We start from the raw sequence: 14,520 nt of genomic DNA, 5'->3' as shown, positions 1-14,520 counted from the left end.
AAATTCCTTAGTCCACTAGTTACTAAGGATAACTTTGACCGCTGTCCTGTGAGCCATTCTTGGATCACTCTTGTACCCCTTGACTGACTCATGGCAAGGCACACTTCAGGTGTGGTACACAGCATAGCATACTGAAGAGCCTACGTCTTAAGCATAGGGGACGACCTTCGTCCTTTCTCTCTATTCTGCCGTGGTCGAGCTTTAAGTCTTAACTTCGTACCTTACAACTCAGGCAAGAACTCCTTCTTTGACTGGTCCATCTTGAACACCTTCAAGATCATGTCAAGGTATGTGCTCATTTGAAAGTACCATTAAGAATTTTGATCTATCCTTATAGATCTTGATGCTCAATGTTCAAGTAGCTTAATCCAGGCTTTCCATTGAAAAATATTTTCCAAATAACCCTATATGCTTTCCAGAAATTCTACGTCATTTCTGATCAACAATATGTCAACAACATATACTCATCAGAAATTCTATAGTGCTCCCACTCACTTCTTTGGAAATACAAGTTTCTCATAAACTTTGTACAAACCCAAAAAAGTTTATCATCATCAAAGCATACATTCCAACTCCGAGATGCTCACTCCAGTCCTTAGAAGGATTGCTGGAGCTTTGCATACTTATTAGCATCTTTCGGGATTGACAAAACCTTCCGGTTGTATCACATACAACCTTTCCTCATTAAAATCATCGAGGAAACAATGTTTTGACATCCTATCTGCAAGATTTCATAAATAATGCAGTAATCGCTAATATAATTCCAACAGACTCTTAGCATCGCTACGAGTGAGAAAATCTCATCGTAGTCAACTCCTTGAACTTGTCGGAAAACATCTTAACGACAAGTCGAGCTTTCTTAATGGTGACATTTACCATCATTGTCCGTCTTCCTTTTGAAATCCATCTGTACTCATTAGCCTTACGACCATCGAGCCGTTCTGCCAAAGTCTACACTTTGTTTTCATACATTGATCCTCTCTCGGATTTTATGGCCTCAAGCCATTTATCGGAATCCGGGCCCACCATCGCTTCTCCATAGCTCGTAGGTTCATTGTTGTCTAGCAACATGACCTTCAAGACAGGATTACGTACCACTCTGAAGTAGTACGCATCCTTGTCATCCTACGAGGTTTGGGAGTGACTTGATCCGAAGTTTCATGATCAATATCATAAGCTTCCACTTCAATTGGTGTAGGTGCCACAGGAACAACTCCCTGTGCCCTGTCACACACTAGTTGAAGAGACGGTTCAATAACCTCATCAAGTCTCCACCATCCTCCCACTCAATTCTTTCGAGAGAAACTTTTCCTCGAGAAAGGACCCGATTCAAGAAACAATCCATATTGCTTTCGGATCTGAATTAGGAGGTATACCCAACTGTTTTGGGTTTCCTATGAAGATGCATTTTATCCGCTTTGGGTTCGAGCTTATCAACCTGAAACTTTTTTCATATAAGCGTAGCAGCCCCAAACTTTTAAGAAACGACAACTTAGGTTTCTCTAAACCATAATTCATATGGTGTCATCTCAACGGAATTACGTGGTGCCCTATTTAAAGTGAATGTGGTTGTCTCTAATGCCTAACCCATGAACGATAGTGGTAATTCGATAAGAGACATCATGGTACGCACCATATCCAATAGGGTGCAACTATGATGTTCGGACACACCATCACACTATGGTGTTCCAGGCGGTATTAATTATGAAACAATTTCCACAATGTCTTAATTGTGTGCCAAAACTCGTAACTCAGATATTCATCTCTATGATCGTATCATAGACATTTTATCCTCTTGTCACAATGATCTTCTACTTCACTCTAAAATTACTTGAATCATTCAATAATTCAGAGTTGTGTTTCATCAAGTAAATATTCTCAACATCTACTCGAATCATCTGTGAAGTAAGAACATAACGATATTCACTGCATGCCTCAGCACTCATTGGACTGCACACATCAAAATGTGTTACTTCCAACAAGTTGCTATCTTGTTCCATCTTACTGAAAACGAGGCTTTTCAGTCATCTTGCCCATGTGGTATTATTTGCATATCTCAAGTGATTCAAAATCAAGTGAGTCCAAACGATCCATCTGCATGGAGTTTCTTTATGCGTATACACCAATAGACATGGTTCGCATGTCTCAAACTTTTCTAAAATGAGTGAGTCCAAAGATCCATCAACATGGAGCTTCTTCATGCGTTTTATTCCAATACGACTTACATGGCAGTGCCACAAGCAAGTGGTACTATCATTACTATCTTATATCTTTTGGCATGAACATGTGTATCACTACGATCGAGATTCAATAAACCATTCATTTTAGGTGTAAGACCATTGAAGGTATTATTCAAATAAACAGAGTAACCATTATTCTCCTTAAATGAATAACCGTATTGCGATAGACATAATCCAATCATGTCTATGCTCAACGCAAACACCAATCTCGATGGTAGAGGGAGTGTGTGATGCTTGATCATATCAACGTTGGAAACACTTCCAACACATATCGTCAGCTCACCTTTAGCTAGTCTCCGTTTTATTCCGTAGCTTTTATTTCGAGTTACTAACACTTAGCAACCGAACCGGTATCTAATACCCTGGTGCTACTAGGAGTACTAGTAAAGTACACATCAATACAATGTATATCCAATATACTTTTATCGACCTTGCCAGCCTTCTTATCTACCAAGTATCTAGGGTAATTCTGCTCCAGCGGCTATTCCCCTTATCACAGAAGCACTTAGTCTCGGGTTTGGGTTCAACCTCGGGTTTCTTCACTGGTGCAGCAGCTGATTTGCCGTTTCATGAAGTATCCCTTCTTGCCCTTGCCCTTCTTGAAACTAGTGGTTTCACCAACCATCAACAATTGATGCTCCTTCTTGATTTCTACTTTCGCGGTGTCAAACATCGCGAATACCTCAAGGATCATCATATCTATCCCTGATATGTTATAGTTCATCACGAAGCTCTAGCAGCTTGGTGGCAATGACTTTGGGGAAACATCACTATCTCATCTGGAGGATCAACTCCCACTCGATTCAAGTGATTGTTGTGCTCAGACAATCTGAGCACAAGCTCAACGATTGAGCTTTTCTCCCTTAGTTTGCAGGCTAAGAAAATCGTCGGAGGTCTTATACCTCTTGACGTGGGCACGAGCCTGAAATCCCAATTTCAGCCCTCGAAACATCTCATATGTTCCGCGACGTTTCGAAAACGTCTTTGGTGCCTCTACTTAAACCATTTAATTGAACTATCACGTAGTTATCAAAACGTGTATGTCCGATGTTCGCAACATCGACAAACGACATTGGGGTTCAGCACACTGAGCGGTGCATTAAGGACATAAGCTTTCTACTGATCGCATAATCGCTACTATCAACTTTCAACTATATTTTCTCTAGGAACTGTAGCAACGGTGCACAGTTAGGGGAGAACACTTCTTGAAATTTTGTAAGGGATCATCTTATTTACTACCGTCGTCCTAAGCAAACAAGATGCATAAACATGATAAACATCACATGCAATCAAATAGTGACATGATATGGCCAATATCATTTTGCTCCTTTTGATCTTCATCTTCGGGGCTCCATGATCATCATCGTCACCGGCACGACACCATGATCTCCATCATCATGATCTCCATCATCGTGTCTTCATGAAGTTGTCACGCCAACGACTACTTCTACTTCTATGACTAACGCGTTTAGCAATAAAGTAAAGTAGTTTACATGGCGTTCTTCAATGACACGCAGGTCATACAATAAATAAAGACAACTCCTATGGCTCCTGCCGGTTGTCATACTCATCGACATGCAAGTCGTGAATCCTATTACAAGAACATGATCAATCTCATACATCACATATCATTCATCACATTCTTCTTGGCCATATCACATCACATAGCATACCCTGCAAAAACAAGTTAGACGTCCTCTAATTGTTGTTGCATGTTTTACGTGGCTGCTATGGGTTTCTAGCAAGAACGTTTCTTACCTACGTAAGACCACAACGTGATGTGCCAATTGCTATTTACCCTTCATAAGGACCCTTTTCATCGAATCTGTTCCGACTAAAGTGGGAGAGACTGGCACCCGCTAGCCACCTTATGCACCAAGTGCATGTCAATCGGTGGAACCTGTCTCACGTAAGAGTACGTGTAAGGTCGGTCCGGGCCGCTTCATCCCACAATACCGTCGAAACAAGATTGGACTAGTAACGGTAAGCATATTGAACAACATCAACGCCCACAACTACTTTGTGTTCTACTCGTGCAAAGAATCTACGCAATAGACCTAGCTCATGATGCCACTGTTGGGGAACGTAGCAGAAATTCAAAATTTTCCTACGTGTCACCAAGATCTATCTATGGAGAGACCAGCAACGAGTAGAAAGAGAGTGCATCTACATACCCTTGTAGATCGCTAAGCGGAAGCGTTCAAGTGAACGGGGTTGATGGAGTCGTACTCGTCGTGATTCAAATCACCGATGATCCTAGTGCCGAACGGACGGCACCTCCGCGTTCAACACACGTACAGCCCGGTGACGTCTCCCACGCCTTGATCCAGCAAGGAGAGAGGGAGAGGTTGAGGAAGACTCCATCCAACAGCAGCACAACGGCGTGGTGGTGGTGGAGGAGCGTGGCAATCCAGCAGGGCTTCGCCAAGCACCATGGGAGAGGAGGAGTAGGAAGAGAGGTAGGGCTGTGCCAGAACTTCGTGTATAGCTCCCATGCGCCTCCCCTCTATATATAGGGGTGGAGGGGCTGGTTTCTTGCCCTCCAAGTCCATTGGGGCGTTGGCCAAGGTGGGAGGAAAGAAATCTCATTATTTCCTTCCCCACCGATTGTTATCCCCCCTTTTTAGGGATCTTGATCTTATCCCTTCGGGATATGATCTTATTCCTTCTAAGGGGGGATCTTGGTGCGCCTTGACCAGGGGTGTGGGGCCTTGCCCCCACTACCCACGTCCATGTGGGTCCCCCCATGCAGGTGGGCCCCACTCCGGAACCTTCTAGAACCTTCCCGGTACAATACCGAAAAATCCCGAACATTTTCAGGTGGCCAAAATAGGACTTCCCATATATAAATCTTTACCTCCGGACCATTCCGGAACTCCTCGTGACGTCCGGGATCTCATCCGGGACTCCGAACAACATTCGGTAACCACATACAAACTTCCTTTATAACCCTAGCGTCATCGAACCTTAAGTGTGTAGACCCTACGGGTTCGGGAGACATGTAGACATGACCGAGACGTTCTCCGGTCAATAACCAACAGCGGGATCTGGATACCCATGATGGCTCCCACATGTTCCACGATGATCTCATCGGATGAACCACGATGTCAAGGACTTAATCAATCCCGTATTCAATTCCCTTTGTCTATCGGCATGTTACTTGCCCGAGATTCGATCGTCGGTATCCAATACCTTGTTCAATCTCATTACCGGCAAGTCACTTTACTCGTTCCGTAACACATCATCCCGTGATCAACTCCTTGGTCACATTGCGCATATGATGATGTCCTACCGAGTGGGCCCAGAGATACCTCTCCGTTTACACGGAGTGACAAATCCCAGTCTCGATCCGCATAAAACAATAGATACTTTCGGAGATACCTGTAGTGCACCTTTATAGTCACCCAGTTATGTTGTGACGTTTGATACACCCAAAGCACTCCTACGGTATCCAGGAGTTACACGCTCTCATGGTCGAAGGAAGAGATACTTGACATTGGCAAAGCTCTAGCAAATGAACTACACGATCTTTTGTGCTAGTCTTAGGATTGGGTCTTGTCCATCACATCATTCTCCTAATGATGTGATCCCGTTATCAACGACATCCAATGTCCATAGCCAGGAAGCCATGACTATCTGTTGATCACAACGAGCTAGTCAACTAGAGGCTCACTAGGGACATATTGTGGTCTATGTATTCACACGTGTATTACGATTTCCGGATAATACAGTTATAGCATGAATAAAAGACAATTATCATGAACAAGGAAATATAATAATAATACTTTTATTATTGCCTCTAGGGCATATTTCCAACAGTTGTTGCTATCTTCGACAAGCTTGTTGCCGTCCTTTGTGGTTCGACTCGATGGACATTGCTCAAAAATCAGTTTCTGTACACGGATGAGTACTGTGATGCAATTCAATACGAGGGCCTTGTGTTTGCTGCCACCACTAGTGGCACTGTTTTTGCATGGCATCCTCATGGTTTCGGTACATTTGTCTTCGACCGTAATTATAATTGTTTCATCCACATGCATGCGGGTTAGCAAGTTTCCCTTTACTAATTAACCTTCTTCTTGTGTTTCCAAGGTCCTGTGAACATCCCACCACCTATCTTGAAAAAAATTATAACCAAGGGGGAGATGACGATGGTGATGATCACGAGCATGAGGACGAGCAGCGCCCATATACTATGTGGCACCTGGCAACTAATTCCGATGGATCACCTCTTCTTGTGTGTATACAGCCCACTGATGATGTTACTGCTAAGGAAGCAGGTGTGGTCTCCCATGGTCGCACTCTCCGGACCTATTCCAACACCCGTTGCATGGTATTCGGGATGGATACTAGTGTGCTAGTGCCAACTCCTTCTCCCTGGTACAAAATTGATAGTCTTGGAGAAAACTCGCTCTTCCTTGGACAAAACTATCCGATGATGGTGAAAGGCGATCCAACTGCTGTTGACACAACGTTAACAGTTCCATTTATGAGAAGCAACTTTGTCTATACTACGGACATTTGTGTGGTTCCCTATCCTGGTAGGGATATAGTAGGCCGCTTCAGCCTAGATGATCAGTCATGCGTTGGTTTCCAGATCGACAATCGATGGCCCGTCCCAGAGAATCACTTGTGGTTCAAAGAAAGCGTTTCCAACGCCGAGGAATGGTTGAGTTGAAGTTCATTTCATTGCTTGTTATTTGTTGTGTGGTGAAAACTTTAGTATTTATAATGTATCCTCGTTGTCGATGTGGGTTGATGACCTGCTGTATGTAATAAAATGATATGCCTGTGATAAACTTACTAAATTTATGAATGGCTTTCGAGTCGCTTCTCTGAGTGAGTGGTGCGACGAGGCAAAAAAATATTTTCCGAATACATAATTGTACGTGCATTGCAACAGGTTATCGGATGAGGCCAATCAACAATAGTAGTACACTATTTGTACTAGCTTCACATGCTTCGCGCGTCGGGTGGGTGTTTTTACTGTAGCCATATGTTAATGTGTTCGCTGTATGTAACCAGCACCTCGAATCCTCGATACTAGTACTATATAGTAGGAGTAAGTAGTAGGAGTAGTAGGATGGCATGGGCCAGAACAAGTATTCACGTCCAGGAGTATGGCACACGCCACCACCACGACATCCATCTGACACCATATTATTTCTTGGAGTCCGTGCTAGAGCAATCTCTTCAACCTCGTCATTTATCTAACTTCAGCCATCGCGCGACGGGCGAGGTGGGGGTTTGCCGATGGTCGGTTTCCTTAACTGCGGTCCCACTTGTAAGGCCAACTCCAACGCACGACCCCAAACGCACCTCCGTTTTGCATGAACTCCGACGATAATTTTGACTAGAAAAGCAAGACCAAAGAAAACAAGAACCACAAGAATACATTTTACTACTCCTGTAAGTTGGATTAATGCCTTCTCGGTGCATTCATTGTTGATCTGCGGAGGCTCGATCTTGCGTCTGTGCTAGCTAAAAGTGATAGAACATCTACTAAATTGCGCTCTATCAATATATGGATGTACTCTTCTTCCCAATACAAAAACTTGCATCCATTCTACTCCCTCCGTTGCACAATACATGCCTTCTATTTGTCAAAATATATATGTATCTAGACATGTCTTAGTATATAGGTACATCCATTTTTGGACAAATGGAAGTCAAGTATTTTTGGAACGAAGGGAGTACACAATAAAAATTTTAAGATAGCACAACTAGTATAATCCAAGAGCAAAACCGAAGATTTGGTCGGGTTCTTCCTCCTTTTGCCGACACGTGGGACATCCAGCATCCAGGTCGTGTCATGAAAGAAAAATAGAGTGGTAGTTGAAGCCACAAGATGTGCATCTTGGGTTAAACTGTAAATAGAATCTTACTCCTCTTGAGTAACTCCAAAAGCGGCCACCGAAGATCTTTATTGGATTTGTTTTTCATCACCAGCACGTTGAGGTGAAAGATGTGCAGGTTCAGTGGGTCCTCTTGCGTTTTCACTAACATGTGGGCCGCATGTGAGCAAATAGACGATGGGCTCCGCGCGTCCGCTGGCTGGCTGAGAAGAGAGATAGAGGAGGGCTGAGCACTGACTGCAGGAAATTTGTTCTGCGTACCTCGATGTAGGCTCGATATAGTGGGGTGGCATGGGCCATAACTAGCATTCACGTCTAGCAGTACGGCACACGCCACCCACACAAGTCCCATCTGACACCAATTTTCTTGGATTCCATGCTACAACCATCTCTTCTCCCTCCTGATTTCTCAGCCATCGCGTGGTGGGCGGGGTGGGGGTTTGTCGATAGTCGGTTTGCTCAACTGCGGTCCCAATTGTAAGTGAAAATGCAACACCGCACGCATTCCCGCTTGAGCGGCGTGCCGGACCAACCGTGTGGGGGTGCGACGTGAACACGGCAGGCTTTTCCTTTTGAACTTGTAACTTGTAAATTTTGGTTCTGCTCCATGGCACGACCGATAGATAGAAAATAACGATTTTGCCTAGAGTAATGAGAAGTTTGGTTCTGGCGCCGTTCATGCATGGGGTACGTACGAAAATTATGAAGTTGACGCGAAAGGTAAGATAATTACTGTAGTATCATATACTACTACATGGATTTGACGGAAAGATAAAAATACATACGGATCCATCAACGTTCAACGACATCCTCACGCCCTAGTGCGCCGGGTCACCAACCGACGTGTGAGGAGCAGCGGCGTTGGCGGCGAGCTCAACGTGCTTCTGAACAGTGCCTTCCAAGGTTGCCCTGCGCTCCTAGAAGGCCAGCGTCCTATCGTCCTCCTCTTGCATGTAGTAGTCCTTGTGGACGATTTGCGCGTAGACGTGGGTGATTATGTCGATGGTGTCTTGCTGCGGCAGGCGCTGCGTGGCGAGCGCGACCTCGAGGTGGACATTCTCCGGCGCGATGGTGGGCATTCGCAGGGCCACTAGTGCGTCGAAGAGGTTGTTACCATAGTGGTCGTTGAGGGTGGCGGGCATCGCAGAGCCTGGGCGCATCGGCTGGAGGCTTATGTCAAAGTCGTCTGCAAGCTTCTTGACGATGGTGAACTTGTCGAGGAAACCGACGAGGACCTCGTCAAACAAGGAGACGAAGCTATCATCCAAGCGGCCCCTCTCCCTGGCGGCCTCAAGCAATACTACCTGGAGACGTTCCTCGGTGCCGGGCCGTAGGCCGGCGTCGTGGACTATCTGGCACAGCCGGCTGATGCTCGTGCTCATTGCATCCATGGGTCTAGCGTAGCTTCTAGTCAACTGATCTTGCGATTCGAGTGATCACTCAGCCCTTGGTTAGCATGCGTAGGTGCGTAGGATTTCGTACTACTCCTCGGCCCTCTACTGCACCTGCCTTTGGCTGTATGATAGGTGGGCCAGCCACCCCCTGGGGCCACATGTCATTCACCCAAAGGAAGTTGCCGTAAGTCAATGAAGCTGCGTCCCCCTCCGTGCCGGTGCAGTATAGTCATCTCACCGGACCTCTAGTTGGGGCCAAATGAGAGAAGTTTGATGTTTACTGGCTTATTGGTCCCCTTTGCATTTTGCGCCAAGTTTTGACCTTTGATTTAACTAATAAAATGTTAATGTATGTAAACAAAAATGTTGTGTAACTCACCTTACGAAAACCAAATAATCCCAAAATACTTAGGCACAGTGCATTAACTCCCTCCTTGTTTCTTATTTGTGACATATCAACCAATGAGAGATGTGGGCCGTGCATGCTTTCAATGACTTGAGACTACCAAACATGACATGCAGTGTTTAGTTCGTTGCATGTAATCCTATTAGTACTCTAGTTAGGAGTAGCAAGAAAACATTAAGTTCTCTCACCGATAGGAACAAAACACCATGTATTTATTTACAGAGGGAGTAGTACATTTTTGGTGACATGCATTACTAGATATTGCTAGTCAAATACTAAAATCCAGATGGACGTGGTAGTACTCCTAAATCCAGACGGTGGTGCTACTAGTACTAGTAGTAGTACTACCAATGTAGTACTCCGTAGTAGGAGTACTAGCACTGTACTACCCATTGGTCAAACTATTACGTGCTGCTCCTCACAGTGAAGTGATAAGACCCTGCGCCGGAGATGACACCTGAGTATAGGCGCCATGTTTGGCATACCATAGTCGGCCTCACCGTCTGTAGTCACTATCATCTTGGTTGTAGAGCTAGCCTGCTTACAACTAGCCCTGTTCGACATAATTTCCCATGCATAGATGCCCGTGCATTGCACGGAACACCAAGTTTGGGGGTGGACGGCTCCGGCAGCGGCCATCGCGCCAGATTTTTCCATGGCCTTCTACTCCTAGATGTGGTGGGGAGGAGATGAGGCTGATTGTGAGAGACAAGGAGTTGTTTGTAAATAGGGAACACGTGCGAGCATCTTTTTGCAAAAATGGAGAAGCTTGGTTTGTATGTGTCAGATCTAGATCCGACGGCTATTGGTGAAAGATGGGAGGCACAACATCATCACCAACTCAGGACCTGTTTGATTCGCGGGATTTTGAAAACGCAGGAATAGGACACGACAATATTACAAGTTTCAAATTGATATTACAAATGTTAGGAGTAATGCTGCACCTACGAAGAGGGAGTTACTAGGAAGTTTACGTAAGAACTTTTGTTACTTTAGGTGGATGCAGCATTATCGTACAAACTAAAATCCACCGCCCTGACAAGTCACTAATGGGCAAATAAGTTTTCGAGTCTCTGGCCACTTGATGTTTCAAAAACAAATTCAGCTTCTGCGGAGACTTTGTCATTTAGGCTTAGACGCTTGCGGTGATCAGCACGCCATTCATTGTTGCGCCAGAGAACGCCAAACCACATTACCTTGAGCAGACTTGCCTCCAGAACAAAGAACCTGGCCAATTTAATCTCAGATGTGCTGCCTCGATAGTCGATCAAATCAATTTCTGTAAGATGGAGATCAAGGCATTCGATGAGATTGTTATAGTGCAACACATTTTTCACTTTCGGGTCTTTTTTTATCTGCAAAAGAAGAGAACATATTAGAGTAGCTGGCTGCATAAGATTGTCGTGTCATGAAGAGGTACCAATATCATTCGCTCATACGATAGGGTTGGCTGGCTAATGATATTTTTCACTCTCTCTCTCTCTCTTTCTGTTTCCTCTCATTTAACTAGGAGCACGTGAAGAGCTTGGGCATTTGTTGCCTTCCACTATGTGGCCGATGCCATATTTCGCAAAAGTATGCCACATAACACGCATCGATGTCAAATCAAAAGATTTTGGCACCGCTCTCACGATGTGAGAGAGTTGGCACCGCTGTGCACACAGACCCACATGTATAAACAGATCAATCAAACCAACCACACCAGCCTCTCACTCTCCCAAACAAGTGTTTTTTATTGCCTCGGTCCTCTCTCTCTCTCTCTCCCACGCAGTGTTTTTTCATTGCGTGAGTTAATTTGGCACCGGAGCAAAGTAGGTGATCCAGATTGGGACACCAGGTGAGCAATGGAGGGGCATCGATGCCAAATGCATCACAAGTGAATTTGGCACATGTTTTGGCCTATATAGCCCACTTTTGTAATACTACCTCGTATTTAGTATAAAATTTTGACCATAGATTTACCTAAGAAAATGCCAACGCATGTCACTAAAAATTACACCATTTGAAATTATGTTCAAAAACGAATCCAACGATATAGTTCTTAGTCACATGCATTAACATTTTGTCAGTTAAATCTATGGTCAAATTTTGATACTACAAAATTGGAAGAGTAAACCAGGAGAATTTGGCAGACGAGTACACCAACGCTGTCAATTTCGGTGCGTCAATGACCCTGATTTTTGTTGGACCTTCTAGATCTGATACAAGCAATCTCTCAAGGAAAGGCGCATTCTCAATGACCATAACGTGGAACAGCTGGAGTGATCTCTTCCCAATAGATGTCTTGTTGCGGGGCCAGCAAGACACATAAATCCATTGGAGATTCGTCGAGGCGATGTGGAGGCTAATGAACCCGTGGAGCTGCTCAAGACGAAGGTACTCGAGCGCAGTATAGCTGCGGACCAGGTGCTCCATAGCCTTCTTCGAGATGAAAACATCGAAGAGGTCAAGCTGCTTGAGTTGAGGGAGAAGAAGAGCGAGCGCGGCATTAATCTAGGGAAGATAGCAGGAGCTGAAGCTGGCGCGGCGCAGTGTTGGCGTGAGGCGGAGCGCGGACGGCGACAGAGAGCGACATCGTCCAGCTTCAAAGCTGAGCTCCTCGAGCTGATATAGGGCGGGGGATAAGAACCAGTCGTCGAACTTGGGTTGGACCTTGCAGTTGGTACCGAACATGCGGATGTCAAGGCGTTTGGCTGGCCCAAGGTGCAATGAAAGGATCTTGGAGACTGCGGCCATGCGTTTGCAATCCCCGTCGCAGAGGCAGCTGTCGACCGTGAGGTTGAGGGGGACGTAGCGCTAGAGGGGGCGCCACCGCCGGGAGAGCAGGGCGGTCCGCACGACAGATTTGGTGGGGAGGAGGCCAATGATGACGAGCAGCGTGTCGTCGGGGAGGCTGCTGATGAAGTCCAGGCTCGCCGGATGCGGTTTTGGCTCGAGCCACCTCCGCTTGTTGGCTGCCTCGCCGTCCATTTCAACCGGCGGCAATGCCGGTGTACACGTGTGCTGGTGTATGTTGTGTGCTGGGTGTGCGCGAGTGCGTCCTTCTATGCATGCCGCCGCGCAGTGGTGAATTGTGCGCGAGTGCGTCCTTCGCGTGCAAGAAGTTTGTCCTCAATGCGCCCTCAATTTACTAGCGTGCGGGGTGCTACCCCGAGTGGTTTCAACTTTGTTTACTTCACCGCGTGTCAGATGGGCCTCTAGTTTACTTATTTTCACCAACTGCCACATGGGCCAGCACACGAAGATACAGAACATGAGCTGACAAGGCAGCATGTGGATTGGTTGACCGGTTAACTAAACAATATACGGAGCTATATGCTGACACAGTGAGCGTATAATCCGTCGGTATAGAGAGTTCGGGTGGAGAGATAGCAGAGAGAGAGAAAGAGCTACTCCCTCCGTTCGATAATGTAGTTCCAACATTTTTTTAGGTCAAACTTTTGAAACTTTGACCAAGTTTATAAAGAAATTACTTATATCTACAATACCAAAGATAAATGATAGTATGAAGTAAGTACATATTGTGATGAATCTAATGATCGTTCCAGATGTAAATGTTTTTCTCCGCATAAACCTGGTCAAATGTTTCTGAGGTTTGACTTTTCAAAATATCCATATGCTTATGGACGTGACAGAGTCCCTAACAAGAGAGAGAGAGAGAGAGAGAGAGAGAGAGAGAAAAGTGTGTGTGCGTGTGTGAAAGAGACATGGACAACACACGATAAAAGTAGAGAAAAAGCGTGCGTGTCTTATGCAAACATATCACACATTCATGTTCGACAACGGAGGCAAGGTGAGGAGATACTGTGTGGTTGTTTGGAACCGAGAGCGCAAGACCCCTAGCACGTGGCCAAGAGGGGTCTGACAAACAAGGGAGAGAGGTCAAGGGAGACGTACGGAGAAAATGCAGACATGGGGAGGAGAGAGTGTATGTTTGTCATAGAGAGATCCCCTAGAGATCGTGATGGGACTACATGGGTGGGAGATCGAGTGACAAGGTGTGTGCGCGATAGAAGATGCCCCGAGAGATATCGAGATAGACGTATGGATGGAAGGAGACAATATGTGTGTTCCTGTTGGCTAGTAAGAGATAATCATACTTAGGAGGGGGGAGTGATTGCGCCTATGATGGATTGAGGGATTATGGTACTTAGGGGGGTGCGTGTCACATGGGGAGAGAACAAGGGCGGACAGTGTTGGATGGGTCTATATGTATAGCGCGAGCGAGACATGTGTATGTGTGAACCAGGGAGATATAAGGCCAGTTTGGCTTGCATCCTGAGCATCTTTTGCCTGGCCTGGGGTTGTGGCTGGATTTCATGCACGCTTGTTTGGTTGCTACCCTGTGAAAAAGAAAGCCCGCCTGGCCTGGGTTCCCTTGCACTTTAATTAGCCTGGCTGAACTCCAGACACTGCAAGTAGCCTGGCCCAGGAGACCGATTTCGAACGCCTGGTCGTGCCTGGTCGTGTGGCCACGAGGCTAACAGCAACATGGATGGATATTAGCATTAAATAATTGATGCATGGATTGATTGATGGGACGTTGATGCTTTGCCTGGCCCAGGCATGAACCAAACGCTTCAGCACCACACAAGCCTGGCCAGGCAGAAATATTTTACATCTCA

The sequence above is a fragment of the Triticum aestivum genome, chromosome 3A, assembly GCF_018294505.1.
Source record: "Triticum aestivum cultivar Chinese Spring chromosome 3A, IWGSC CS RefSeq v2.1, whole genome shotgun sequence".
In the NCBI taxonomy this organism is placed as follows: Eukaryota; Viridiplantae; Streptophyta; class Magnoliopsida; order Poales; family Poaceae; genus Triticum; species Triticum aestivum.
Note: the sequence above shows the minus strand (reverse complement) of the source record.